Source organism: Lissotriton helveticus, chromosome 4_1, assembly GCF_964261635.1.
Source record: "Lissotriton helveticus chromosome 4_1, aLisHel1.1, whole genome shotgun sequence".
Classification (NCBI taxonomy): Eukaryota; Metazoa; Chordata; class Amphibia; order Caudata; family Salamandridae; genus Lissotriton; species Lissotriton helveticus.
The window spans coordinates 1,169,970,935-1,169,998,808 of NC_136063.1; the positions used below are offsets into that span (position 1 = coordinate 1,169,970,935).

Consider the following 27,874-nt stretch of genomic DNA (forward strand, 5'->3'; position numbering starts at 1 on the left):
TCCCTATAGTAAAAGATTGAAGGACAAAGGGATAAACTTGAAAAATCAATGGCAACTTCCTACTTTCATCATGCTCAGCTTTCTATCTTGTACTCTGATCATCTGTGGGTGCAACTGGGATCCCTCCAAGCTAATGAACTTTTCTATGTGACCTGTGCTGCAAATGTCATTGTTAAAGCATTTGCTTTTAATTACATAATATCCTTTTAGGGCATCATGACATGGGTCCACAATACGGTGGAAGGGCATAAGCTAGGTTCCGCAGGCCTCACCTATGTCCTTCATAAATGTATGACTACAGGGGAGGGGGTGTCCCCCTATCATGACCATGAGGTCCATAAGTGCCCTAGAATAGGCTACATAAGTTGGACTTCACAAGACAGGTATGTGAGACTTATGCCTCGTTCACATGCATGGGATTTATACATTAGTTGGGCAGGGAGTTTTGAGGCCCTGAAGAAGACCATTGACTGGTTTAGATTTAAATACCAGTCAAAACATGTTGGCAATTATATGGGGATAACGGAATCATTGCACTTCACCAGGTATTCACTAGGACTGCGTTTTGACCATATCAAGGGTCATAAAAGAAAATCGGTGGGGTTTATCCTAAGGTATTTTTACTTTTCACCTGGACCCCCTACTACTGTCCTGATTAAAAGTATCTAATAACTGCTATCAAGGTGGTGTCCACCAGGGTGGTACTCACTTACTCTGGTGTGGAGATACTGCTGAGGGTGAAGCATGCCACAATAAGTTGTGAGTGAGGCCGCCTCTCCAATCAATATCTTTTTGATCCCTTCAGGTTATTTGCCCTGTGGACAAGAAACATAGACCAGTGTGTATTGTAGGTTAGATTCTATCTAATGCAATAATTGTGATGTTTATGGTTAATTAATAGGATGTATTTGGGAATTTGTCCTCTTCCTCTCCTTTGGTGAATATATATGATGCTAAAAATAACAATAAAATAATTGCCAAAGTTTTTTGTATCTTTACAGGCACTGAAGACGATCTTCACAAATGTATCAAATGGTTAAAATTCTGCAATCTCACTTGAATTTTCATCTTTTCAGTACAAGGTAAGAATTGCATTTCTTGACATTTTGATTCATAATTTGATCGGAAATTTGGTGGATGAATTGCATATGAAACAAAAAGATAGCAATGCTGTTTTACATATTTCAAGTGACTTTTGAAAAAATCAAAAAGATTAGCTTTCCTATGTGCACATTTTATCAGCACTCTTTGGATTTTTTGTATTGATGTCACATATTTGCACATCCATTCAAATTATTCTACACGTATTGGAAAAATATCTGAAAAATTCATTAAAAGAGGCTAACAAAACAGGCTTATAAGGCCAGCCAGAAAAAGTTCATGAGGTACTACATCTCAGGAAGCCGCTTTTACCCAAATTGAAAACACATTTTAAGACAGTAGGATTGAATCTCTCCACAGGGAAAGAAGTTTCACTAGTAAAAAATCCTATATCCTCTCTACGAATACGGATTTGCCTCTTGACAAAACACTAATTGCATTATTTCACGATTGTAATAGAGGACATAAATGTGTCAATTACTGTTGCAAGAGTCGAGATTTCCAAAAAACTGAGGGACAGGAAACTGTAACAGAATTCCATGAATATTCACTATTACATAAAGGGCCCAATTACAATGCCGGATGGATGAGTGCCTGACCGGTATTGTATCGGAATCAGGCCCTCCCGACATGGAGTCGGTGGTCCCGCTCCCGTAATTAGGATGCGACCGCCTTCACGTCAGTTGGAAAGTGTATCTTTACTGTTTGCGGCTTGTGCTGTTGGCTGAAGCACAAGCACCAATAGGAAAATTACACTTTATAAACATCCATATACCTTGTGGCAGGCACCATGTAGTGCATTCCACATGATGCACGGATGTTTTGGGGGGCACTATAGTGGGGGCCACGGGGATGGGGCTTGGGGCCACCAAAGTCTGTTTTCGACAGCCTTTTAATGGCGGGCCGACCACCATAGTAAGGCTGTGGGAAACGTGCATCGTAATCCCGATGCTGGTAGGTACCGTCACCATTCTGGGGATTACGATCTGCCCTCTGCCCCGATGGGCTCCTTGAGACTGTTGGAGGCAGAGTGGATTCCCCCCGCAGGGATCGGTCGGACCGCCCGTATCATAATATGGCGGTCAGACTGATGCCTCAGATGTAGGGCGGAATGCCACTGACGAGCTGTCGGATGGCCTTTCACCGACTTCATAATGGGGTCCTAAGTGTATAAAAAACAGATCACTAAACTGGAAGTTGCAAGGGCATATGAAATGAGAAACTTTAAATGCTGAATAGTTCAACCAACTCCCCTTCAATCTGGGCTCCCTTAGTGCAACCACGAGAGACGTGCTTAGACACGTTTGTGAACACCACTCTAATATAACAACAAAATGGAGTCATTCACTAGTTGATATACATTTCAAACATATGGAACTCAGTTAAACAAAATTTCATGGGTCATTAGATAACTACTGGTCAAACTTGTAGAGAAGGCAATATTGAAATGACCCTTCTCTTCAAAGAAGAAAGGTAGAACCACAACCCTAATGTAGTAATGGGGTCTTAATGACAAGACTAAGTGCCAGGCAATCATTCTGTTGTACCTGTATTCAATTAAGTTGTTCTTGTATAGCACATGGCTACCCAAACAGGCCTCCCAGCGCTTGATGCAAAACATCTCCTCACCATCAGGACTCTTGCCTCCTCTCTTTTCAAATTGTAATTTTCAATGCGTTTTTGTAGTAAAGACTGACTTTTGATTTTCAATTGTACTTGAATGGTTACAAATCAGAAAGAGCATTTGTAACCATCTGAACTTTATAAATAGGTAAAATAACCTGTCAGTTCTCTCAAGATCTTTATCTCCCTTGCATTTGCACCACTGGTGAGTTGCATAAAAATATAGTTGAAAAGGTCAAGAAATTTATATTGATCATTATGTGAGGTGTATAGTTGCAACCTACCAATAAACAAGAACATTGCAAAGTTTATTTGCAGATGAAAATTCTCATCTAAAAGGTCATGAATGTATTCAATTGTACAAGATGTCACCACTCTATTTTTCTTTGAAAATAACAGAGTCTTCCCTAGTTTTAACATTAAATAGCACTATATTTTGAAAAATCTAGTAGGTCGCAACTTAGATTCATGGTGCATTTATGTTCTGCACAGCTGAAAGCTAACCGACAAACAGGAAGGGGCTAATTCACAGAACTAATCTGAGCCAAAATCCTAAATGTACTACTTCTGGTACTCACAGAAGGCACTTACGATTTTTGGTATTCACAGATATCACTTATGGCTCTTAACCTTATGCCCACAGTCAGGCCGGAATCTCCGCACTTGGACCGTACTCTCCACACCGGGACCATACTCTCTGCACCTGGACCGTTCTCTCCGGCTAGGGCTGTAATCTCCAGCTCGAGCCGTAATCTCCGGCTCGGGCTTGATAAAGTGTAATCAATGGGCTGGAATGCAATTTTTGCAAAAAGGAACATTAGGAATGTGTGATAAATTTGTAGAGGAGGTCATGAAAAATAGTCTCGGCTGGGAAAAGGGTATGGCCAGACACTATCATAACCCCAAAAAATTTGCTTCTTTGTATCACTAATGTAGACTGTGGTGCTGACACTACAGTCAACACTGAGGGGAGAGCAAATTGTACCAAGATACAAAAGAGAAAACTTTTCTGGCTTATGATGTAGTGTCTGGCCATACCCTTTTCCCTGCCCAGACTATTTTTCAAGGCCTCCTCTACCATTTATCACACATTCCTAATGTTCCTTTTTGCAAAACTTGCATCCCAGCCCATTGATTACATGATATCCATCCCGCAGATAACGGTTCGAGCTGGAGATTACGGCCCTACCCGAGAGTACAGGCCAGGTGCTGAGAGTATGGTCCGGGTGCGGAGAGTACAGTCCGGGTGCGGAGATTCCGACCCAACTGCGTAAAATTAGGAGTTGTAAGTGATTTCTTTGAATACCAAAAATCATAAGTTCCTTCTGTGAATGCCAGAAGTAGTAAATGTAGGATTTTGGCTCAGATTAGTTCTGTGAATCGGCCCCGAAGACTGTACCTCCCTTTGGTATTCACATTCTCTATAATGCTAGAGGGCTTGCGAGCTTTGATCTTGTCATGCGTTGATCTGCTCTACAAATTGGAAAAATGACATACAAAAATTCATGAAGAAAGAAGCTTGTATTTATCTTTAACCAATATCTGCTCTCACAGCACGAATAATTAGGACTTCTTGTGAAACTCACAAAACCTCTCCTTTTTTTGGGAAATTAATCGATCCTCCTTTCAGTCATAGGAGTGCTTTATAGTTTGAATAACAAACAGTGCACGTGCCCTAGAGGTAGACTCTACCATAAAACGATTGCTATGAACATTTGAATTTATAGCTGAGTCATTAATTTGGAAATAGTATCTTGTGTTACTCACAGTGCTTGGAAGCACCACTGCCTAGACTTGCCAGTTTTGTGACTAATCAGAAAGACTTTCTGGCAGATACAAAGGCACACCTTTCTTACAAGGGTTGCTCCTACATTGTCCTTTGTGCTTTGCTTCGATTTAGAGTTGTAAGACAACCTGTTCTTCATCTTTACATTATCACACATAGGGCCAGATGTAGGTGGCCGTTTCAGGCCATTTACCGACCGGTAACGGCCAATTTTGGCCGTTACCGATCGGTAAATGGGTGACAGGTATGTAGGGGCATTTTTTTACCGAATCGGTAAAATTACCGAATCAGTAATTTTACCGATTCGGTAAAATAACAATTCGGTAAATTTACAGATTCTGAGGCACCCAGATGTAGGTGGGACTCTTCTGAGTCCCAGAGGCCTTACCGAATCGGTATTTTACCATCAAATCCAATTTGATGGTAAAATACCGATTCCGGTGTGCATGCACATGTGTGCATGCACACCTATGCCATGTGACAGGCAGACCTGCCCTTAGGGCATGTATGCCTGCCACATGGCACCCGAGCCTGTTTTGGGGGGGCCAGAGGGTGTCAAAGTGACACCCCCTGCACCCTTGTGAAATTCGGTATTTACCGATTTTTCTTGCAGGGAAGGAGCATTGTATGCTACCAAAGTAAAAACTAAAAGGAGAATGAGACTTGGCTGCTGCTTCAGCCTAATCCTCTTGAAATTCTTCTGGTTGGACTTACAGGCTGGAGAAATCTGGCATGGCTCCCTCACACCCAGAAAACCAGCCTGTGGAAATACCTGTCAACTCTAAATTAAGTGGAGCAAACTTCCATGCCATAAATTTGCTCCTCCTGACTCGAATCAGGGCCTATATGTTATGCAAATTCCGCAGCAATTCATGCTGTTTAAGAGATGGAATAATAACTAGAATATAATATGATTGGTGGAATTGAACAGTGAGATTCCTAGACCAAAGTTTGACTTAACATAATTGGTTTCTGAATTAATTACATATTTTAAAATTTGAAGTAATAATGGGTATTACATTCACATGCTATGTAATTATGACATTGTTTGCCATATAGGTCAGGTTATACCTGACACCCTAGGGTGTAGTCCCTCAAACGTTTTGCACGCACCCCTCCTGTTTTATTTAATTCGTATTTGTTGGCTTTGGGACTCTGTGCACTTTAATACTTTTAGACAGTGCTTTTGCTCACTATCTAAACATGGTACAGTTGTCTTACAACCTGAGTGGCATATTTAATTTCCTTACAAGTCCCTAGTAAAATGGTATACTATATGTCCATGATCTGTAGGTTAAATGCTACTAGTGCTTTAGTAGATATATTTATTGGTGTCCACAGAAAGTCCATATCATCCAAGTGTCCATTAAAAATAACATTAGAAAACAGAGGTCACTAACCCCTTTAAAACATTATAAAAATTTAGATCTGAAGTGGCTTCTTCATGTCAGAGCCCCATCTCCACCAAGAACAGAAGAGAACTTTTTGGGCTGTTTTGAGTATTAGGTTCAGGAATCTTCCAGTCCATCTTGCTGCCCTTCACACAGAAGCTCTTCAGCACCGTGCGAAAAGCATCAGGATCAATGCCATTCCTTGTTCTGTTTCAAATATTGCCTGTACAGCGATAGAGCTGCCTGGGCATCCTCAACACTGCCATGAGTCTCTCCATGGGTATTCCGCTCTAGAAAGTACCAGGCCAAGAAGCATAGGGAAATTATCCTTTTTCATGGCTTGTGGAGCAGATATACCGTGTCAATCACCTGCTCTTTTGGAAACATTAACTTTATGGTTGGGAGGTCCTTTTGGAGCCCATGGCCGACAAACTTGACCTTGATATCAATAGTAAACCACAGCTTCAGATATTTGAACTCAAGGGTGGTTAGGTGCTTGGAGGAGATTTTGGCATCCAAGGTACTGAGTCAAGTAATCAACGACCTGCTCATGAGTGGAAATGTAGTTATCAATGAAATATACCCCTTTCCTTATCCTGGGATACAAGTGATCCATGCCAGGTTAGGTTAGTTTAGTTTTGGTTGATGATGGACTTGGTGCCGTCACTACACAGTTCTGCCTCTTCCTAATTTAGTGTGACAAACTCTGAGTCCAGCCCCACTTGTTCACCCATCTCATTCAGCTGCAATGGATGAAGGTGACGTGGCACTAGCGCTGTTTCTGTGCTATTGATGCCTCAATCAAATCTGCACTGAGTTCAGTTGGGTTCCTGATGGTCATGCTGTACTTTGAGTTCAAGTTTCTCTTGGAATAGAAAAGGATTCCAGGCACTTTCCAATTTGTGTCGAACTACACAGCTTCACACTTGTCCACAGACAAGAGGTACCAGTCCTTATCTGTGATGCGCTCTTTTCTTTGACAGTACCTTTCCCCCACTTTGATGTATGCCACCAGAACCTTGACTTTCATCAGAGTGTACTTCCTCTGGCCAACAGTGGATTTTCTCAGAGCCATTGCAGTGCCATGGAACATGACGCAGCGCGATGAACGACCTTTCATCGCAGCACCTTGCAGGCCCTGATCGATGGTCTCATTGGAACTGATGCAGCGTGATGCAACTTGACAGAGGATCTTGCCTCACAGACCTCACAGTTGCTCTTTGACACTGATGCATTACTATGCAACTCAATGCAGGACCTCACACCACAGCCCTTGCAGCTCATCATCGTAACAGACAGTGTGACTCAATGCTGCGCATCAAGGACCTAAGGTACACATCTCAGTGGGACTAATCTGGACCCTGTATCTTGCCCCCACTCCATTATGGACAGACTGAATTTTTAACTTTGTCCCAGTCCGGCATGACCAGATAAGCACAGTTGATGCTTTGTGGTTTTTGGTGCTACTTTTACCTAAGACTTTGAAATTGCATGTCTCCAGCTTTACTGATTAGATTTCTGTTGTTCTGATATCATTTTATCCTAAAAATATCTCTATTTTTCTAGATTGGTGTGATATTTTTCTTGTGGGTTGTTTTCACTTTATTACTGTTTGAGTCTTACATGAATACTTTAAATATTGCTTCTAAGTTAAGCATAACTGCTTTTGTGCCGAGCTACCTGAGGGTTCAGCACAGGTTAATGTAGTGACTTTTTGTGGTTCACCCTGAATAGGATTGTGACTGTTGCTTGAGGAGGGCTCACACCCGACTCAACCAAGATCCCAATTTCTCACAGGCTGGCATGGAAAGTGATAAAAACATGACCAGATGTAGTACTAACTGCTCTCAAATTACAGGACACAATGTACTATCAGTATTTTTGCAAGCAGTAAATAGTTGTCCAAGCTGACGTATATACAAATAGGCTGTTCAGAACATTCAGATTCAGAGGAGGTCGTAATCAGACCTACCTCATTAATATTCATGTTGCAACTCACTCTATTTTGATGCCATCATATGGATTGTGGCTTGTTTGAGGTCTATGATTGCATTTTAATAAAGTAAACGTTTTCGTAAAAAAGTGAAGCTTGTTTTATTTAAAGGAAACAGGGTCACATTTAAAAAGAAAATTTACTGTTTTATTAAAAGGTTCTCAGAGAGCTGAAAGTGTTCCTGTGGACCATTGCCCACTCCCCAACAAATGTTTTTACCATTCACAAAGGAGAAGGTGTCCCAACGGAATCCTTCCCATTTGCGATCTTGGAGATCAATAATCTTTCAATAGTTTGTGAACACTATTTTAGTCCTAAACTGTTGGAAATTGCCATCCTTTGTCAGAACCTGAAGGTTGTCTCTTAAGATTCAGACACTTTTAAAGAGTTGGGTCCTTATGGTGAGTGAACAGGAAAAAAGTGGCAGATATCCTGTCTGCCATATGGCACGTACCATAGGCTTAAATACACTCGTAGTATGGCAGACAGAATATCCACCAGGTTTGTGACAGTGTATCTCATCCCACAAACTCTAAGTATTGTCCTTGGTTATTTGCTCTCAGCTATCCCTTCGGTCTGGATTTATCCTCAGTAGTTATGTTGTTTTGCCTCCTCACTGCTGAGATGCTCTTTCTTATATTTCACTCCATAAATACACTTAAAAGAAGAAAGAGAAGTAGGCTCCAGGGATGTTTAGGGATGGTGACTGTCTGGGATCAAATGCATCTTCCAATGTGCATCTTATTTGGAATGTAAACTTTTTGCATCTGTGCAATGCTACAAATGCACATTGTGCACTTCAATGCACAACTTGACAGGCACCGTGCGATGCCTGTCACGTTGTACAGTTAAGTGCAGGGGGGTACCATAGGTACTCCCCATGTGCACCCCCCACACTCCGGAGTCCCTGGGGGCCCGCAACGGGCCCCCATAAGACATTCCCGCATGCCAACACCGCCACGGAAAAGAATGTCCCCGCCTTCACCCTAATATGGATGGCGGTGTCTAACAGACACCGTCACCATTTGAAACCCTTTTCCGCCCGGTCAACTCCTTGACCGGGAGGAAAAGCAGCGGAGGGTCTTTCCGTCTGCCGCGGTCCCCCCTGCCATAGTAATATAGCGGGGGAAATGGGTGGTGGCGGGCGGGGAAGGATGTCAGGCGGATCCCACCACCCGCATGGCGGTGGCGATCCGCCCGACATCCTAATGGGGCCCTAAGTATTTTTTGAAGAAGCAGTCAAGAAAGCATAGAGAGTCATCTTCTGCACCTCACTGCAGACAGTCCAAAGAATGCAGGGTCGGATGTACAAAGAGCTTTTCCAGTCACAAACAGACATATTCATAATTGTGCTCTTTAGGACAGGAAAAGTACTTTTTCTAAAGTACAAAATGAGATTTGTGCTTTGGTATTTGGAAGGGGCGTGCTTTGGGTTTCCCTTCCCAATACCGATTGGTATTGTATGTATTATTGTTTTGCGGCATAATTCTGGTCCCAGAACAGTAACACTTTAACACCATGTTGAAAGTGGTGGCATGCATTCATTCAGCACGCAAAACGACTTGCCTTGGGGGTATGCTAGATTTTGCAATAATTTTAATTACTATTCCCACTCCAGTCTGCACAACAGTGGGGAAGGTGTTGGACATGAAATTCAGCACCATTGCACCAATGCGCCCCCCACAGCAAGTTGTTCTAACGACTTGTGTGCTGAACGAATGAGTGCTAAAGATGTGTTTGTTCTATTGCCGGGGCTGTGAAGGCACAGCTGATTCCAGCTTCGTTCTAATGGGCATTGCCCCGCCCCATGGACCACTGGCTACAGTTAAAAAAGGAAAGTCCTAACTTTTTTTGTCTTTTTAAATGCATTCTGTTTTTGTTTAGAGAAATGGGCAATCACAAACATGGTGGTCTGCTGACCTCAGCATGCCACCATGCCTGTGATGGCTGAGATTCCTAATGGGTCGCAAATTTGACTCACTTCATTTAATATTCATGAGGTAGGTCTATTTGCGACCAACTAGGAATTGCTAATGAAACTCAATAAAATGTCATACATTGGGAACAGTGATTTCCTACGTGATTCGCAGGAAATCGCAATTAGGAAATCACTATTCCTATCTTCGTACATTTGAGCCATAGGCCGCTAAGAATGATCCTTTCAAGCAAATCATGTACATCAGTTATGAGCAGCAAGACAGGCTGCTGAATAAGGTCAAGGGAGGTATTTTTCCCTGTTACAGTTTGATTAGAACTATTACTGTCGCTGCTATTTAGGCTGGTTCTGGAATGCCGACATATAGGTGATCAGCATAACTGTAAAAAGCCCTTGATTTTTTATCGGTGGGGTGTATTGCTGATTTAAACTCTGCTATTTACTAAGAAAACAAGTCTATTTTACCAGCATAGAATAAATTTGACATGCATATTTGTGTTATATCTTGATCTTCTAACACCATATCCCGTTTGTCTTAGTTCCTTTTCGCTATAAAGGCTAACGTATGTCTTTAATTGACACAGCCTTCCCAGTAGCATCATGAAAAAAGCTTCATTTATTCATTGTCGGTCCACCCTAAATGATGTATGAGTCTGTTTACTCACCAATTGACAGCATCTTGGGATATTTATGATATCTGCAATTTACTTTGCACGTGTCTATAAGGCAGCGAGTAAAGAGAGACACAATATGTCTGCTCCAATGGATAAGTCCCCATATTTCGCCACAGCGTGAAAGCTTCAAAATTCATGTTCTGCACAGGATGACGCTGTGTGGTGAGACCACCCACTATGTCGTACAGTGGTCCTTGTGAAAATAGCGAAATGGGTAGATCACTATGAAGATCACGTGACCTTCAGCATTCACATGAGAACTCAGAAAGTTAGCCTCAGTGTGCCTCCTTGACCCCCCAAGTAGACAGTCAAGTCCTAGCTCTTGGAAGAACTGAAGGATGAGTTTAAATACAGTAGAACATAATTGTCCTAGTTGCAATGAAGTTGTAAATGTTAAACTTGAGCGGTGAGTCAACTGTACTTTCCTAATAATAATGCAATATTATATAAATATATTTACTGTATTGGTGGCAACTCAAATGGTAGAAAATGTAACATTTTATAACATGGAACAATGATGCAACAGATAGAAGTAAACCAGGGTAGTGCACACTACATCACTAAATGATCACTGGCATCTGCATCCTGAAAACAAAATGCGCAATATAGCAACACTGCCGGTAGGGCTAAGCAATTTCCATAAGCATACAATGCTTAAAATCATTGTCAACACACAGCAAAATGAAGGATCACAATGGGGTTACTTTGCTTTGAGTCTGTAAGATTTACTGTAAACGACCCTGGTGATTGTGATCATGAATATCCAAAACAATACTGAATCAAGGCAAAAGCAATGGCAAAGGAAACAGAGCACCTACAAAATAAGGGGACAGTGCCTTGTATGTCAGAAAGTGCACTTATTGGCTTCAGGAAAGAAAGCTTACATTTTGGTCTTAATAGTGTTGGATGATCAGAATTGGAACTTATGTCTACTCTATAGACTGAGAGAGTCCAGGTTACTGGCTCCTCATTTGTTTGGTGCTATCAATCTTGATGTTGATGGGGGTAGACGTCTGTCTGACCTGCAGAAGTGACAATGAGTCCACATGTATAAACCCACAGGCACAAAAGGTCTGTCATGTCCTACAGGGCTCTTTTGAGAGGCACCAAACACTATGGTTGCTGGATCACCAGATGACCAGTAGGGTCAATGCTAAAAACTAGAAGTAATAAAAGGGGATGCTGTGAAAGAGTGTTCCCAGTTGGCAGATTTACCGCACAGTTCATCTGCACTTGTAGCAGAAGATTTTGTGCGTGGTTCTCCTGAGGTCTCTGTTGAGAGGATTCACAGAAAATGAGCTAGAGGTAACAGTCGATGAAACATTGAGGGCAGCGCCTCAGCTGTTTAGAGCTGAGCTCAAACGACTTCCCTCAGTCAGCTCATGGCAATGTGAAACAGAATTGGGGAAGGGTGAATGAAGTATTTGCAGAAAGATACTTACAAAATAACATCTGCAAAAGATGGAAAGACTTGCAGGAGAAAGTGTGCTCCTTCTATGCGTGGTCCCAATGACACCTGATTGGGACAGGCAGTGGGTCTTCCAGGCCCCTCAATTTACAGCCTGAGAAAAGAAAGTGCTGGTGAGTCTGGACAGTGAAGGTATTGTTGGCACGGAAGGCGGAGAACACACTAGTAAGTACACTGTGGCAATATTACACAACAAGAGGGCCAAGACATAAGGTTTGTTGCCAGTTTATTGTTGCAAAGATAATAAACAGTCTAGCAAGTCATTTTACAGGTCAGGCAGAAGCTGTTGAAGTCAAATGTCACGTCCAAAGATGCATGAGGGCACATAGACATAGGCAGGTACATGTTGCTCATGTATCACACATATTGTAATGTGTTCAAATACCACAATGCATCCACATGGACCGCACAACAAAAGACAGTAATACAGTGCTGAATTAAAAGAGAACAAACAACAAGTAACCTTAGATTAGAGTACATCTTCACTGAAAAGCCTACACCTTTCTGGGACACCACAATTGCCTTCTCAATAGCCAAATAGGGCTTGATCAAGATCAATAGGCATAATTGACGCATACAAACCAAGACATGAGTCTTCTAAATTGGACAATTGCCACCTAACACCCACCTCAAACATCAGAAAATCTATATTAAGCAAACAATGGTTGTCAAGTGATGTCTGACAATGTGTCAGGTGACAGCATCAGAACACAGAGCCTTGTCGGGCAGCAATGCAAGCGGTCTGGAATGGCCTCCCGTTACCTGGTCCACACATTACTAAATAAACAGTGTACATCACATAATTCATATTGCAGTAGGTGAGTTGATGGCTTACACATAAGTTGCACGTCCAGCTAAGGCTGTCCATATCACAGAGCTAGTATTATTGGACAAAGAAGTAGCTTTTCAACTTCTTTGATGTACCCAGGAAAGACCTGCCCTGTCAGGCGTGGTAAATGTGTGTGTGTCAAATATATGTGTGTGGAGAGAATAACTCATCATTCATGTCTTCTAATTGTAGCTAAGCTGTTGACCCTATTGTGGAAATATTAGCACTTTTTACTACCTGTTGAATCCCTTGTGGGTGCACTATACATAGATAAACAGTGGTGTAGGAACGTGTAAATCAGACAGGATGAATTGCTTGGTCTGATACATCCTTAAATAATGATTTGTTGGAGGAAAAACCAGGTCTGCCATCTGTTGTTGCTGCTGACATAGTAAACTTAAATACATGGACTGTTGAGGGCTAGGGGCTTATGTGTCATGATCAGTGTGGTAATCCTATTGGGTTTGGAATGATTATCGATTACACCACTTACAGAAAGGAGGATGTGAAATAAATCTTTGGCATTACCAAGATTTTTCTCACTTTGTTGGTTCGCCTCCCTACTCCGGCAGTGTATGAACACTCATTATGGTATTTGCTTCTACTTCACAGTCCACATATTCACAATTGTGGGCTAGGTGTGCCTGTGGATAGGTGTGTTTGATGGGGATATGTTTTTAATTTTGTGGGATATGTCTGTTGTGTGTAACGTATATTGTGTGTATGTTTTGCTGTTGTGTGTGCCCCAACCCTTTTGATTTGCACAGCAGTTGCTATTTGGCCCACAGCCCGCCCCAAGTGTACTGCCAATGCTTGCAGGTGGTGTACCTATTAAAATCAATTCAAAACCACAGGAAGAGTAAAATGGAGGCCCATCATCCAATAAAAGGCACTCACTCTCCCCAAGATTGTGTCATGGGTGCCTGGTGATGTGCTGAGTATCAGTTGGAGTGTGCCGGCTGAGCAGCAGGGAGGCTGCTCCTGGAGGGGCTATCTAATATCATCTACTTACTTACCTGGAACTTACCTTGTAAATAAGCTTAAATAAACTATCTATAGAATATACACCTAGGCTAATGGGCTTTGTATTACGACAGCGACAGTTCCTCAAATAATATTTGGCGATAGGTTTCCTCAATATATAACACTGTGTGACTAAATTCTTCACACAGCCGCATTGCATGGTGGCTGTCTTGTGAGTGAGGCCATGGTGCTGGCAACCATGTCAGGAAGTGCTGGGACATGACAACACATGATGCCACCCGGCGTAGTATATCTGCATTTGAAACACTGCATGGCTCTTTGCTTACCCGCATTGCATGGGTAGGCTCGGAAGAAGTGCTGCATGATGCAGTATGTTGTGTGACTGCAATAGAGTCCTTTTACTGAAAAGATTTGGCCAATGTATAACATGTTAAAAATGTCAGCACTTTGAATGTGAAAAAAACTACTTTTCGAGAAGCCTGAACTATTAATTGATGTGTTTAATGGGGAAAGGTCATCCCATTTCTATTGAAAATGCCTTCTGCCATTTACCAAAAAATATAGCATTTGCTGTGAAGGCACTTATTTTGAGCCTTTTAAAGATAATTGCCTTAAAATGCAAGAAGAAAGTCAAGCTCAGAGCAAATGTAGTTGTTTTTAAAATTATATAATAGATATGAAGAGCTAGAGTGGCTTAGCCTGACTGATAGTTTATTTACACGTGGTTAGTGCTGACTTAAAAATATGAAAAATAAATTCCTTATTCATGGACTGTCCTACTTACTGTGCTATTATGTCTTGTAAAATATTGCCCAGACAAAGCCAATTATCACCAAGATTCACCTAAGAACGGCAGAATGCTTCTTTGTACTTTACATTTTTTTCTTGTTTTAACACAAGGGAAAATGTTTCCAACACAGAAAACCCGTAGCCTACTTCACCATATGCTTTGATTGTTTACATGTAATCTCACTCACAAGAGGAGAGAGAAAAAAATCATCAACAATCCCCTCCAATTTCTGATCATAAAACACACAAAGATTGACAAAACTGCGATAGATTCCCACCTTCTACCGTGATCCAATGCTGTGACATGCTTTATCATTGGGTGTAATAAGACACTCACCAACCATGTGGTTGTCATAGCACGCCCAATAATGAAGCATGCCACTACGAGGGATCACGGTAGAAGGTGGGAGACTATTATCGGAGTGACCCTTGACCCTCTACAGGCAGGTCGCTCCCCACGCCGCAGCAGCACCACCTGTCTGCCCGTGTCCCCAGCTCGCTGCTGCTACCTCTGACGCAAGTTCGAGGCCCTCCTCCACCCGCAGGCTGCCACCTGTGCCTCATCCCTGGTGGCCAGTGGTGGGCCGTAGGATACTTAATTTAATTGTATTGCCTTGTTCTATTGTTTATTTTGTTCTCGTTTTCTTTTCGTTTTTTGCATTTCATTCTCCTGCTGCCTCTTGTGCTTCTGTGCCCTTGCCTGCCTCTTACCGTGCCTCCCATGGTTCCTGCCACTGCATTCCCTGCAGCCCGCCCCCCCCGCTCACCACACTTCGCCCCAGTGTTTTTGTATTTGCACTTTGTTGTATTTTGCCTATAGTTGCTTCGCCTCATCCCTCCGTTTTCTTCCTGTGCTATTCTCTGCCCTTTTTTTGCATTATGTACCCTGGACCGGGCACAGCGCCAGAACCCCTGGACCCATCGACCACCTCTACGATGCCAGCACCCTCCACGCACTCAGCACCGGACAATCACACATCTGCTTCCAGACTGCCCCAAAGCTCTGCCAAGGTCCCTTCTCCTGCCAGAACTTCAGCTTCATCGGCACCCGACCTCCCAACCCGCCCACCAGGAAAGAACCCAACTACCTCAGATGCATTCTTCTCAACACCCGCTCCGCACGCAAACACCTTGTTGAACTCTGGGACCTACTCGACTCAACCTCCCCAGGCATCGCCTTCCTGAGGTAGACCTGGCTGAACCATTCCTCGGCACCCGACATCGCCATAGCCATCCCGGAAGGCTACAAGATCACCTGCAGGGACCACACCGACGGAATAGGAGGAGGAATCGCCAACGTCCACAGGAACACTCTCAGAGTCTCGACCAACACCGACGACACCCTAAGCACAGCTGAACACCTGCACTTCCAGATCCACACTGACCCCAACCCCACCCTCGTCTACAGACCCCCCAGACCCCGACCATAGTTCAGCGACTCCATTGCCGACTTTGTCAGGACACACGCCCTCCCCTCCATGGACTACATCCTCCTCGGGGACCTGAACTTCCACCTCGAGAACAACAACGATACCAACTCCACCACCCTGATTGACAACCTCGCCAGCCTCGGACAACTCGTCACAACACCCACCCACTCCACCGGCCACACGCTTGACCCCATCTTCTCCGCAAGCCTCCACGTCTCCTTCAACCACACCACCGAACTCCACTGGACCGACCATCGCTGCATCCACTTCACCTTCCGGAAACCCACCATGCACCACTGCACCCAACAGATCCCTTGCCACTGCTGGAGCAAAGTCACCGAAGACCAGGTAACTACCCCCCTTGCCCGGAGCCCACCCAGCGACCCCACGAACCCCGACACCGCCGCCCGCAACCTCAGACAGTGGATCAACGACTGCGCCAACACCCTCGCCCCGTTCAAAAAAACCTCCAACAACCACACCAGCAAGAAAGTCAGCTGGTTCACTGAAGACCTCCAGGCCTCCAAGCAAACTTGCCGAAAGCTAGAGATAAACTGGCACCATGAATGAACACCGGACAGCTACGCAGCCCACAGGAACACCACCCGCAGACACCATCACCTCATCAGATCCGCCAAAGGGCCTCCTTCAAAAAACCGCCTAGACAACAACGCACTCAACAGCAAAGAGCTCTTCAACATCATGAAGGAACTCTCCAACCCCGGCTCCAACACCAACGACATCCCGCCTTCGCAAGACCTGTGCGACTCGCTTGCCACCTTCTTCCATCGCAAGATCGCAGACATCCCTGACAGCTTCAACGCCACGACCGCCCCAACAACCACTGAGACCTCCATCCCCATGACCACCAACCACACCGCACCGACCGCCTGCTCCCCTGAACCAACATGAACGACGACGATACCATCAAAATCATGAACACCATTCACTCCGAATCCCCGTCACACCAAATCTTTAACAAAGCCAGCACCACCATCGCACCCCATCTCCGGAAATCCATCAACATCTCCTTCGAGACAGCAACCTGCCCGGAGAGCTGGAAGGACGCCAAGATCAACGCCCATCTCATTGAACCCAAGGCAGACCCCAAGGACCTCAAGAATTTCAGGCCCATCTCCCTGCTCCCGTTCCCGGCGAAGGTCATCGAGAAGACCATCAACAAACAACTGACCCGCTACCTCGAGGAGAACAGAATTCTGGACCCGTCCCAGTCCGGGTTCCGCAGCAACCACAGCACCGAAACTGCCCTCATCGCCGCCACCGATGACATCAGGGCCCTGCTAGACAATGGAGAAACGGCAGCCCTCATCCTCCTGGACCTGTCAGCCTCCTTCAACACGGTCTGCCACCGCACACTACGCACATGTCTCCAGAACACCGGGATACAAGAGGAGGCCCTGGACTGGACTACCTCCTTCCTCTACGGCTGAACACAGAGTGTCCCCCTCCCCCCTTCCGCTCAGAAGCCACCGAGATCATCTGCGGCGTACCCCAGGGCTCATCCCTCAGCCGATGTTGCCCTTGCCCTTGACCCAGGCCTGGACACGTTCTTGTGCCCACTTAATTCTAAATGTTTTATCTTGTGAGCTGGCCATTTTAACATCAGAAATGCTCTCTCTCACCAAGTTGTTTGTGTTGTCTAACTGATGTGATGGGTGTAGGAATATTACACTTTCCACACAATGTTTATGGAAATCCATGAGTCAAATTTCTTTTAAAGTATAATCTTTAACTATTGGGGAGTATTAATATGGAGCATAACAAACAGATTCCCTTCTTTATTGGCAGAGATGCCCACACCATCATTGCCCTTGTTTTGATATCTTCCACTTCTAGGGACCTGGTTCTTAATTTTAGAATCATTCCAACTGTCATGAGCGATCATAATCCATTAGTTGTATCCATGTCCCCCCAGGCAGAGAGCTCCATAGAAATGTCTTGTATTGCTAATCTTACACCCAGTGATCCCGAACGTTGTCTGAATTAAATGGACAGATGTTGATCCTCACTATGTGCTGCAGAAGTTGTTATCTATGAGCTCACTTGAGTTTAATTATTGCCTGGATTCTGATGTGGTCCATGTTAGGTTGTTGCTCACTTTGGAAATATTGCCAAATCCCTTAATGCCCTACTTGCACAATTATTTAGATCAAGAACTACTAAGAGTCATGGTTGGTTCAATCATGCATGCACTTAGGCATTCAAAAGTGTATGGACTGCGTTACACAGTTCTCCTAGGTATAATTTGGTTATTACGCAAACAAGAAAGTGTTATAATCTGGTATTAGCCCCCAGAAAAAAGGTGCTCAGAGAAGAGGCCTGGTCAAATTTGGTCCAGTCAGTCGAGATGAATGACGTTACCCTGATTTGGAGCATGGTCAACACTCCATTAAAAAAAAAGTTACACATTGCCCGAATGTACTTAATTTGTCTCTCACCAAGCATTGGTCAACCATTCTCATGTATTTTTGATTCCCTTAAGGACAACACTCCCCTGGTAATTGTTGCGAGAGTGAACAAAATACGTTGTTGTCCTTTGGATATTAATTTGGATGAGGTTCTCCTGGCCCTAGAACACTGAGCCGGGGATAAGACGCCCATCCCTGACAGAGTCCCAGTTGATTCTTTAGAGTGGCGGGAGACTTATGGGGCCCCATTTTGACCCATGTTTAATGTGGCTGCTGACGGCACAATCCTTTCTAGCTGGGCTGAATCAATCATAGCTCCTAATTTCAAGAAGGGGGACAAAACGACCTAAAGTATTGCCGGCTCATCTCCCTCCTGGATTCTTCGGCTGAGCTGATGGACAGAGTTCTTCTGCAGAGACAAGAGCATTAGACAGCAGATAGCTCTATCCTGTCGGTGTCCCAGTATGGTTTCAGGAGGGGTTTGGGGACAGTGGAGAAGTGCGTGAATCTAGAACTTCTCAGTGGGAAATATACGAAAGCCAAGTCAGGATCTCTCTATCTATGTTTCGCTAACTTCAGCAGTGCTTTTGATTTGGTTGACCACTCAGTTCTTTGGTCTACCTTGCTTTCTCTTGGTACCCCTGAGAATATCATTTTCTTCCTATCCAAGTTGTTTGAGACTGTGTTTGCTAAGATTCATTTCGGCGCAAATTGAGGATGTACCCTTTCATTTAAAATTAAGAGGGAAATTAGACAGGGTTGAGTTTTGGCACCATTTCTGCTTTCTCTTTTTATTAATGGGCTGGCTAGTGTCCTCTAGGCTCTGCGGGATGATGAGCCCCTCATCGTTCCTGTGTTGTTGTATGTCAACGATGCTGTTTTGTTATCAAGGGCCCCTGTCAGCCTGCAGAGACTGATTTACACATTTGGTGATTTTATGGAGGTCAGGAAAATCAAGATTAATAAATTTAAAATATATCTAATTATCTGTAGGAAAAAAATTCAAATGTTTAGGACCTTCTCTATCGAGGACTACCAATTGAGAGGGTGAATTCTTTCTGTTACTCGGGAATTTAATTCTCCAATAATGACTCATGGTCTCAACAGATACAAAACGGCCATTCATAAATGAGCCGAAGATGTGAAGGAGTCTTGACAGCCAACCAGTTAAAGAAATGATTATCATATACCAGTTGAGAGCGCTGTCAACTGCCACGTTTGGTGGAGTCCTTTGTGGTTATACACCTAGCAGGTGGAGGAGAATGTTTTCCTCAGGCATTAGTTTTGTACTCTGGCTTCTGTACCATCCATTACTGTCCACAAGGAGATGGGATAACCTAGCTGGATGACTAACTTTTGCTGAAGCCTATACTATTCTGGTATTCCAACTTGGCAAAGCTGAAACACGTTTTATAAAATCAATTTTTTTAGGTTGTTGAGCATTGGCCCACACATTTAAAATTCCCTGGCTCTCCTACAATAATGAGGTTTTACAATTATTGAATGATATGCCTGTAACACATTACCCACATAGTATGTTAGTTCTCAATAAGAGCGAAATTAAGGCCTCATTTCTAGGCACTAGATATGAACAAAGAGCTCTTGTGGAATCAAGAAATCTATGGTTGTTTCCTACATTTTGAACATTTCTTTGAGGGGATTTCAACCATACTTGTTTTGGGTGACAAATACCCAGCATCGTTTTGCTCTAACTAGGCTGCGGATGGGCTTATTACATTTCCTTGTTGTCTTTCCTATTCTGAACTAATGGTCTACGGACATGCCCCCTTTGCCTTTCACAGCAAAGGATAAAAAACGTTATCCAGCCTGATAACGTACCCCGATGGCACAGCCAAACTCCGATAAGGAGGTTACTCCACATTTATTCGGTGAATAAACATCAGGTAATCGTTGGGGTAAAGCTTATTTCACAATTATTTGAAATCAAAATGAATTCCTTTCCCCATTTTGCGGATCACCCAGATATTTTCAATGAAGCAGCAGAACCAAGGAAAGTATATGTTTTCCAAATTTTGTAAAGATTCGCCAAGCGGCATGAAATGTATTGGCAAAACAAATAATGCTCATCCTGTGGAAACTTTAGGCCTAACTATAACTACCTACTGGTTATTGCCATGTATATATAAATAGGCATCCTGTGCCTGAGGGAATGGAGTGTCAATGTGAGAGCGAGCCTCTCTGGACACCAGCAAACTCTCTACTGAGGTACACCAGTGCTCACTTTCTGGCCTCACTAATATGTGTCTGGGATCACTAGTCATGTCATATGTGTTTTAGCTGTGACTATCGGGGATCCACTGACCCTTCTAGGTCCACTCATAAATAAAGATGTTGAGAGGGACTGGAAGTTGCTAAGGATAGTTCTTACTGCCCCCAGCCTCTCCCTAGCAATACACTCCAGTTCAAGCTTCTTTCATCTATTGGTTGAAGAGAGGAGGTGGGACGGAGGATGTGAGTCTTGGGGAGATACCTGACACCAAAGTAAGGCACCCTAAGCTGGCGTTTTCTTTGTGGGTGCTTTCCGAGTTCCAAAACACACTACACCCAATTTATTGTTAGTGGACAACCTGAGTTCATAGAAAACACGTACCTTTCTGGTACCCTCACAGATCGGCCTCCTCACTAAAGCATTTACGAGTTAGAAAGTAGTACTACAGGAGTACTTTTTTAGGCACTCTTACATGTATTTGTAAAATGGATGAAACGTCCAACTCTCTAATAGTGAAAGTGGAAGGAGGGCACAGTCCTTACTATTTGTATCAACTGTGCATGAATGTTCGCTGAATATTCCCCTTTTTATCCCATTTTAGATGTTTTCGGCCGAACCAGAAAGGCATTTAAGAGTACATAATAGAGCACTACTAGACTTCTGCTATATGTACTCCAGAATTCCTATTTCACTGGTCACTGAAGTGTTTGGGTTTAAGCAGCTGGATGACATGAAGGTACAAAATGAAAATGTTTTCATAATTGCCTACTACTGCCCAAGCTGTCATAAAACTAATGCAGTTGTTTCTCCCTAGTGATTCCAGAGCATCATTGTACAAAAACTGAAAGATACAGAAAATAGATTGAAATGAAACAGGTTACCCAGAAAGATACAAGCTGTTCTCATTGGACATATATAGAACAATGAGATTGTGGTTGGACCATTGTAGTGACTACCCAGCGAGAGATAATATTTACTTTGTATCACTTGATTGTTGTTAAGAGGGGGCAGGGCCTGGGAATCCCCTAACATTAAAGCTAAAACATGTTTAACTACTATCAGATTCGAACTCTACAAAGCATTTTTCTTAAACAAAACTCAGTTCAAGTATGGGAAATGGAAAACTGCATGACTGATTCATTAGTAAGGTCTGAAAATTGTAATCCATGACTATATGAATTTCCAACTTCAAGATTCATGTCACTTTATGTATTTTTCCACGTTACTTGTGTATGAGGTATGTATTAAATAATGTAGCTCTACATGCATGTGTGTATCAATCACTTAAAACATTGATTGTGCCCCGTCCCTATATTGCATGTGTATAGAGTTAGAAAAATTAACACATGCTTAATTTCGCAATATTTTACTATATTTCTCACAAATAGTTGATAGTCATTCGCTCCATCATTGTTTCAAACATGTTGATAATACTGGATTAAAGCATCTCACCCTTTTTTATGTACCCTTTAATGCAGTTTTGCTTAGTTGTAAAATTGGTAGTCGAATAAATGCATAAAAGGCAATCCTAAATATTTGATAATACCCCAAAACATACCACTTTGTGGATGTAAGCCAGTTGTCTCCCAGCGTTTTTCGATGGGGGCTTGAGCAACCCCAGATTTTCAAATAGCCCACAGACGATGAAGTTACATATAATGCAAATAAATGGGAATCATTCACACAGTGTGCGATTGTACTTAAAATATGTCTCTGGTCCTTGTGGCCACCCCGCTTCACTCTGCATGTCTTTGGTTACTCCTTGAGCAGGAACCGATTGAGGATTTTCAGAGCAGCATGCAAAATAGAACTTTGCCTCAGGCCGCACTATATAAACTGTCCCCGAGGCATAACATGCATGTGTACCCTTTTACTGCGCCCCTGGGGTAATTGGGCATCACAGAAGGGACCACGGATGCCTATGCTGCTCCTTATGTAATACGGATCATTCTGGCGCTCTTACAGCACCAATGCGATTCTAAAGATCATTTCACATTAGCCTGAGGGTGCAGACCCATGCTAATGATGTGCCTGTGCCGTATTATGTACACGGGCACACAGGGCCTGACTGACTACCGGACAGTTTGGAATGCTGCCGAGCTGGGGGCTGACTTCACTGCAGTGGGGGCTGATTTCGTTCATGGAGACCTGCGTGTGCTTCGAAATAATGAAAGTAAAATGAATTTTGTTTAGTACACGCAGGTCCCCATCAACAAAATCAGGCCCCAGCTCAGGAGCATTCGAAACTGCCCGGTAGCCAGTCCGGCCCTGCGGGCACAGAATCACACACAGTCAATTTTGACAGCTGAAGAGCTCCTTGTATTTTGGATAAAGGTCATTTTCAGGCCTTTTTGCAATAACTACTACTAGGTTGCGCACAAAAGCTGTTGTCTTTTCTCACCTTACAGAAACTTTGGCACTAGACCAGAGAAAGGATATTATGAAAAGACAATTAAATTGAAAGAGATTTCTAGAGATCACAAAATAAACCTGTAGGAACCCACTGCGTGTTCTGTGATAAAGATTGCACAAACGTTCTCAGAAGGAGATATAAAAAACGGCAATTGGATTAGAGAAAGCTTGGCAGACTGTTGGGATCAGCAGCGGCAGAAAATCTAAAGTGAAAACCGTAGATCATATAGGACCTGTGCTGTGATCATGGGAATGGAAAGACTAGGCGAGTGAAATATGTCCAACAAAAATGCGGCTGCATCAGCCTGGCAATGCCGTTGTCTAATCAGATTCTCTGGGCCTTGTTCCCGAAGGCTTTCTATGACTTAGGGCCTGATTTAGAGTTTGGCGGATGGGATACTGAATCACAAATGTACATTGTATCCTATTAAACTTGTAATAAGGAGGGGTATGTGTCATGTACTCTAAATCATGCCCTTACTCTCGCAGAGGCTGCCCCCAAAGGGGGCTCGAGAGCCGGCGCCATAACCAGCGCCGTGCCCCCAGACACAACTGGTAGGGGCCAGTTTTTGGGCGCCAAAAAGAAGCAGGACAAAGGAGACGCCCGCCCCCCTCACACAGCGGCCGCGGGAGAAGAGCTGGCCAATAGGGACCGAGGTGAGAGGTGAGCCCCCCCAATAGGCAGGGGCCGACCTGGCCTGGAAGACAAAGGGGGGGGCATATAAGCACTGCTCCCCCAAGGCAAGCTCCTATCTTATCGGAGCGGGGGAGCAGCACCGGCATCGGAGCCCAAATTGTTGATCAAGGGTTCCATTTCTCGGAGGAAAAAGCCCTTCACGACCGAGGAACTGGTCGCTGCTGCCTAACAAGAATAAGGGGTTGCCAGGGACGTTTGGGGGCCCACCCCGTTCCACCAGCAAGAGACAGAGAGACGGCCCGGAACTCCCCGCTCAGGGCCACCAACTAGAGCAAGGAGCAGGAGGAAGGCGGGTGCCCACGCCGCAGCGCCGGGCACATCAGGGAGATGGAGGAGTGACGACAATGGAGTCCGCCACGGCCCAGCAGGATCGGACGAAGTACCCCACCTCGCCATGCAGCCACCAAGGTGAAAGGGACTCTCGTGGAACAGATCGAGCGAGAGACAGAAGTGTAGGTACCCCCTCCCCCCTCACAAGACAGAGGAAGGCCCGGCCACCGCAGCAAGCAACAAGACGAAATAAGGATGGGCGACGAGATCCAGGGGACACCTCGCGGGAACAGGGATCAAGGAGGCCGAGGATCGACGACCAGCGGTTGGACAGGGCGATCGAGGCAGAGCAGGGTGCCAGAACGGCAACCCTAATGCACTTCAAGCCAGAACGGCGGTGCCCACGAGAACGCGATCTGGGCGCCGGCAGGCCTGGGCGCAAGCAGCTGGAGCAATTAAGGGACAACAGCCAGGCCGGAACCAGGCGGCGGTCGGTGCGGGCGGTGGTGCCCCCGAGAAGACAAAGGCCGAGGCGGGCGGCAGTGCCCACACAGCCATCAAAAGGAGGTAAGAAACAGCTGCGTGAATATTGTGTAATGCCCCTTCAAGGTACCAGAAAAGAGACAGGGCCAGCTGAATAAAATGTACAAAGTCCCTAGAGCATAGAACAAAGAAAGGATAGAAAGCGCCCGATACCTCACATCCTTGGTATGCTAGATGTCGATTTTGCGGCACTTCTGGCGGCGCCCTCGCAGGAGGGCCGGGCGGCAACGGTGCTATGTGCTGGGTTTTAACGTGCGGGGTGGCAGCAGTGACACCTAGTGACGCGAAGGCAAAGGGGAATGAGAACGCGATCGTGGCCAGTGTCCCGAGTTGCTCATGTCACCTCACGCTGTTGCCGCTGACTCTGGCGGGTAGGCCAGGTGTGGAGCCTCGGGTTAACCCCAGTTAGATCAGACACTCTTGTCAACAGGGGACCTCAGCTAGGAGACACCGTTTAATAAATGTAAATGTAGAAAATCAAATAATGATTATGGACGGAAGACTATGTTAAAGTATACCTCCCGGTGCTATAATTCCTAAAAATGTAGACTAGAAACTCGCGCTATCATCCCCTCAAGGGTACCCCTTTTGTTGTCAAGAAACAGGCCTGGCACAGCACCCCCACACTGCTACAGTGCAATATGAAAAAAAAAAAAAAGTCCAACCCCTTTGTTTTGTTGGCTCGGCTGCGCTCTGGAATCAAGGGATGACCTGCGCAGCGGAAAGCTAGAGTCTTTCAGAAATTCCATTGTAGAACTAAACGATTACAGGATGAGTGACGTCAGAATGGCTGGTTTATAACCTGATTTCGGAATGGATGGATAGCTGTACTAGGTCGTAGGTTCGTGTGCAACAACCATATTAGTTGCAAATAGTCTCTATCTCAGGACATCATTGTGCTGCTGGGCCCCCCCCCCCTTTTGCACGACACAAAGTGGTGCGGGGAAGTGAAGGTTGATTTGACCCGAGCAGGGAGGCATTCATATCCTCCGCCCGGACGGTCATTACCCTGGGACACAGGGTGGGGCGTGGTCTAAGCGGGTTCAGAGCATGAGATGGCCTCGTTATGCGTTATGCCTGTGTGCCTGTGCGCACTCAGTACTCCAATAAATCATTGGAAGTGGCCCGGACGGTAAAATGACCCAGGCCATCGTGCAGATGCACATGCTATGCTCACTTTCGGCGAATTAAAGGCAACAGGCAAAACAAGATGCGTTCAGAAGGACAGTCGGGGTTTGCATTGTGCTCGTTGAGGACGTCATTTGAGACAACTTCCCCGGTACATTTGTTTCTTGGTATCTGCCATTCATAATGCCCGGCATGGCAGAAATAGGGTTTGGAAAGCTGGAGCTTGGTTTAATAATCCATTGACTGGCAAATCCTGGCAGGACCAGCGCAACTTGTCTTTAATCAGGATAGGAATGTTAGCCTTATAATATCCGTCACCCAAGCACCTATTGAAATAGACCATGCTGCGTTACCATATGTGTTAAGTGGAAAGAGCTTCCAAGGTTGGGGTCGGAGGTGTAGGCCCGCCCACGTATATTAAAAAAAAAAAAAAAAAAAAAAAGATTGTAGAAAATTGGCTTGGCTTTCGCTCCTCGTCATTTTGAAAACTAGTTAGGAGCGTTGAGAGCCCTATCTCTGCCTCTAGCAGCGGTGATTCGTCATACAGGGCCCAGAGTAGTCTGACCCCCACAACTCTACATGAACAGGGTACAGATTGTTATTATTGCTGCAAAGGGCTTGAACCAGGCAGAGCGCGCAGCATACCATGATAAGTTAAGTCAGTTAGTCCCGGATTGTCGGAAAGACCATGGCTGCACTCTCTGCCGGAATTCAAACAGTCTACTAAAGGGGGTTCTATGTAAACTACGGAGCCTCTGTGCCAAGCCAATAGGAGCTAGCGCTGTATATTTACACCCGGGCATGCGAGCGCTGGGAAAAATCGGCGAAGTGGCAGGCCTGCGCTATTTAAGATTGCACTGGGAATAGGGCGATTGGATTAAGGGCTCACACTCCAATACCTCCTGTCCCATGAGAAGCACTACGGGCGAGGGAACCGGTCTACCGCCAAGGCACGCACATTACCTTTGACGGCCTGCGCTATTTAAGAATGCACTGGGAATAGAGTGATCGGATTAAGGGCTCACACTCTCCAATACCTCCTGTCCCATGAGAAGCGCTACGGGCGAGGGAACCGGTCTACCGCCAAGGCACGCACATTACCTTTGACGGCTCGTGAGCAACACTGTCTTCATGAAGCCGCGCAACGCATACTGGTGTGAGTTGGTTTTAAAACTGCAAAGGGATTAAAGACATGCCTAGACAACAAGGGGAATTTTGTGTGCAACAGGCACAATCCCCTGTCGGGACTTGGCAGGTCCAACCAAGATTTCCCCCGTGCACAGTTCCAGATAAGTCTCAGAGTCGCACATAAGTTCATGAGCGTGCACAGGCGCCTGGGTGAGACGTGTTAGGTGGCCCCGCCCGAGACATTGGGCTCACGGAGCATACTACCTGGGCTGTGATAATACGGGGAGGCCTGATCGGATGTCAGGCCAAAAATAGCAGGCTCTGACAGAGATTCGCTCACACGCCACAGGCTAATTGATGCAGGGACACCCAGCGCAGGTCCTGAGGTCAGAAGCAGACAGCGGGGACAATTGGAAGATCCAGGGCAGCAGCGGGCAGAAAGGAGCGCCCCCCCCCCCCACTTTGCCTCCGGGAGCGTGGGCACTTCACCATGATAAAAAAGGCAGGTTGGGGCGTTCCGTAGGCGAGACTGCAGCCGGGGGGTACGGAGGCCCAGGGGTCGAGCCTCGGAGTTGCGTCCGCTTCTGGGGGAAGCCGGGCGAATAATCGCCCGCGGGTTTGAGGTAGACTACGGTACTCATGTAAGGCGCGCCAATACCTCGAGGGAGGCTAGTAATGAGAAGAGTGAGATAGGTAATACAGGAATGTACAACTCCAGAATAATTCCTTATGCAGGAGGAATTACAACTTACCCCAGCGCTAGAGGCTTGTTGTGTAAGAAATAGTGGTTGCAGTCGATGACGACCTCTTCATGGAGACGACTCATCTGCCCACTGATGTATTACAATTAGGTATCACGGCCCAAGAAACAAGGCGGCCAAAGACTGCCTGTACTTACCGAAGCAGCCTTCAATATACAGCTAGCAGGGCACGTAGTTGTTTCAGCGAACCGTACTACAGCGAAAGGTCAATGTCAAGGTTACCCGAACACCTATGCCGGCTTCTCATTTCAGCAGAGGGCCCGGGACGCCGA

General features: G+C 45.0%; 1 protein-coding gene across 1 annotated transcript in view; it reads left to right on the forward strand.

The window, feature by feature from the left end:
- Positions 1 to 1,012: 1,012 nt before the first annotated feature.
- CDH20 (cadherin 20) overlaps positions 1,013 to 27,874 on the forward strand; it is a 1,157,650-nt gene continuing 1,130,788 nt past the window's right edge. The window contains exon 1 of the mRNA XM_078685760.1: positions 1,013 to 1,082. The gene's annotated coding sequence lies outside the window, so the exon portion shown is untranslated. The remainder of the gene's footprint in view (positions 1,083 to 27,874) is intronic.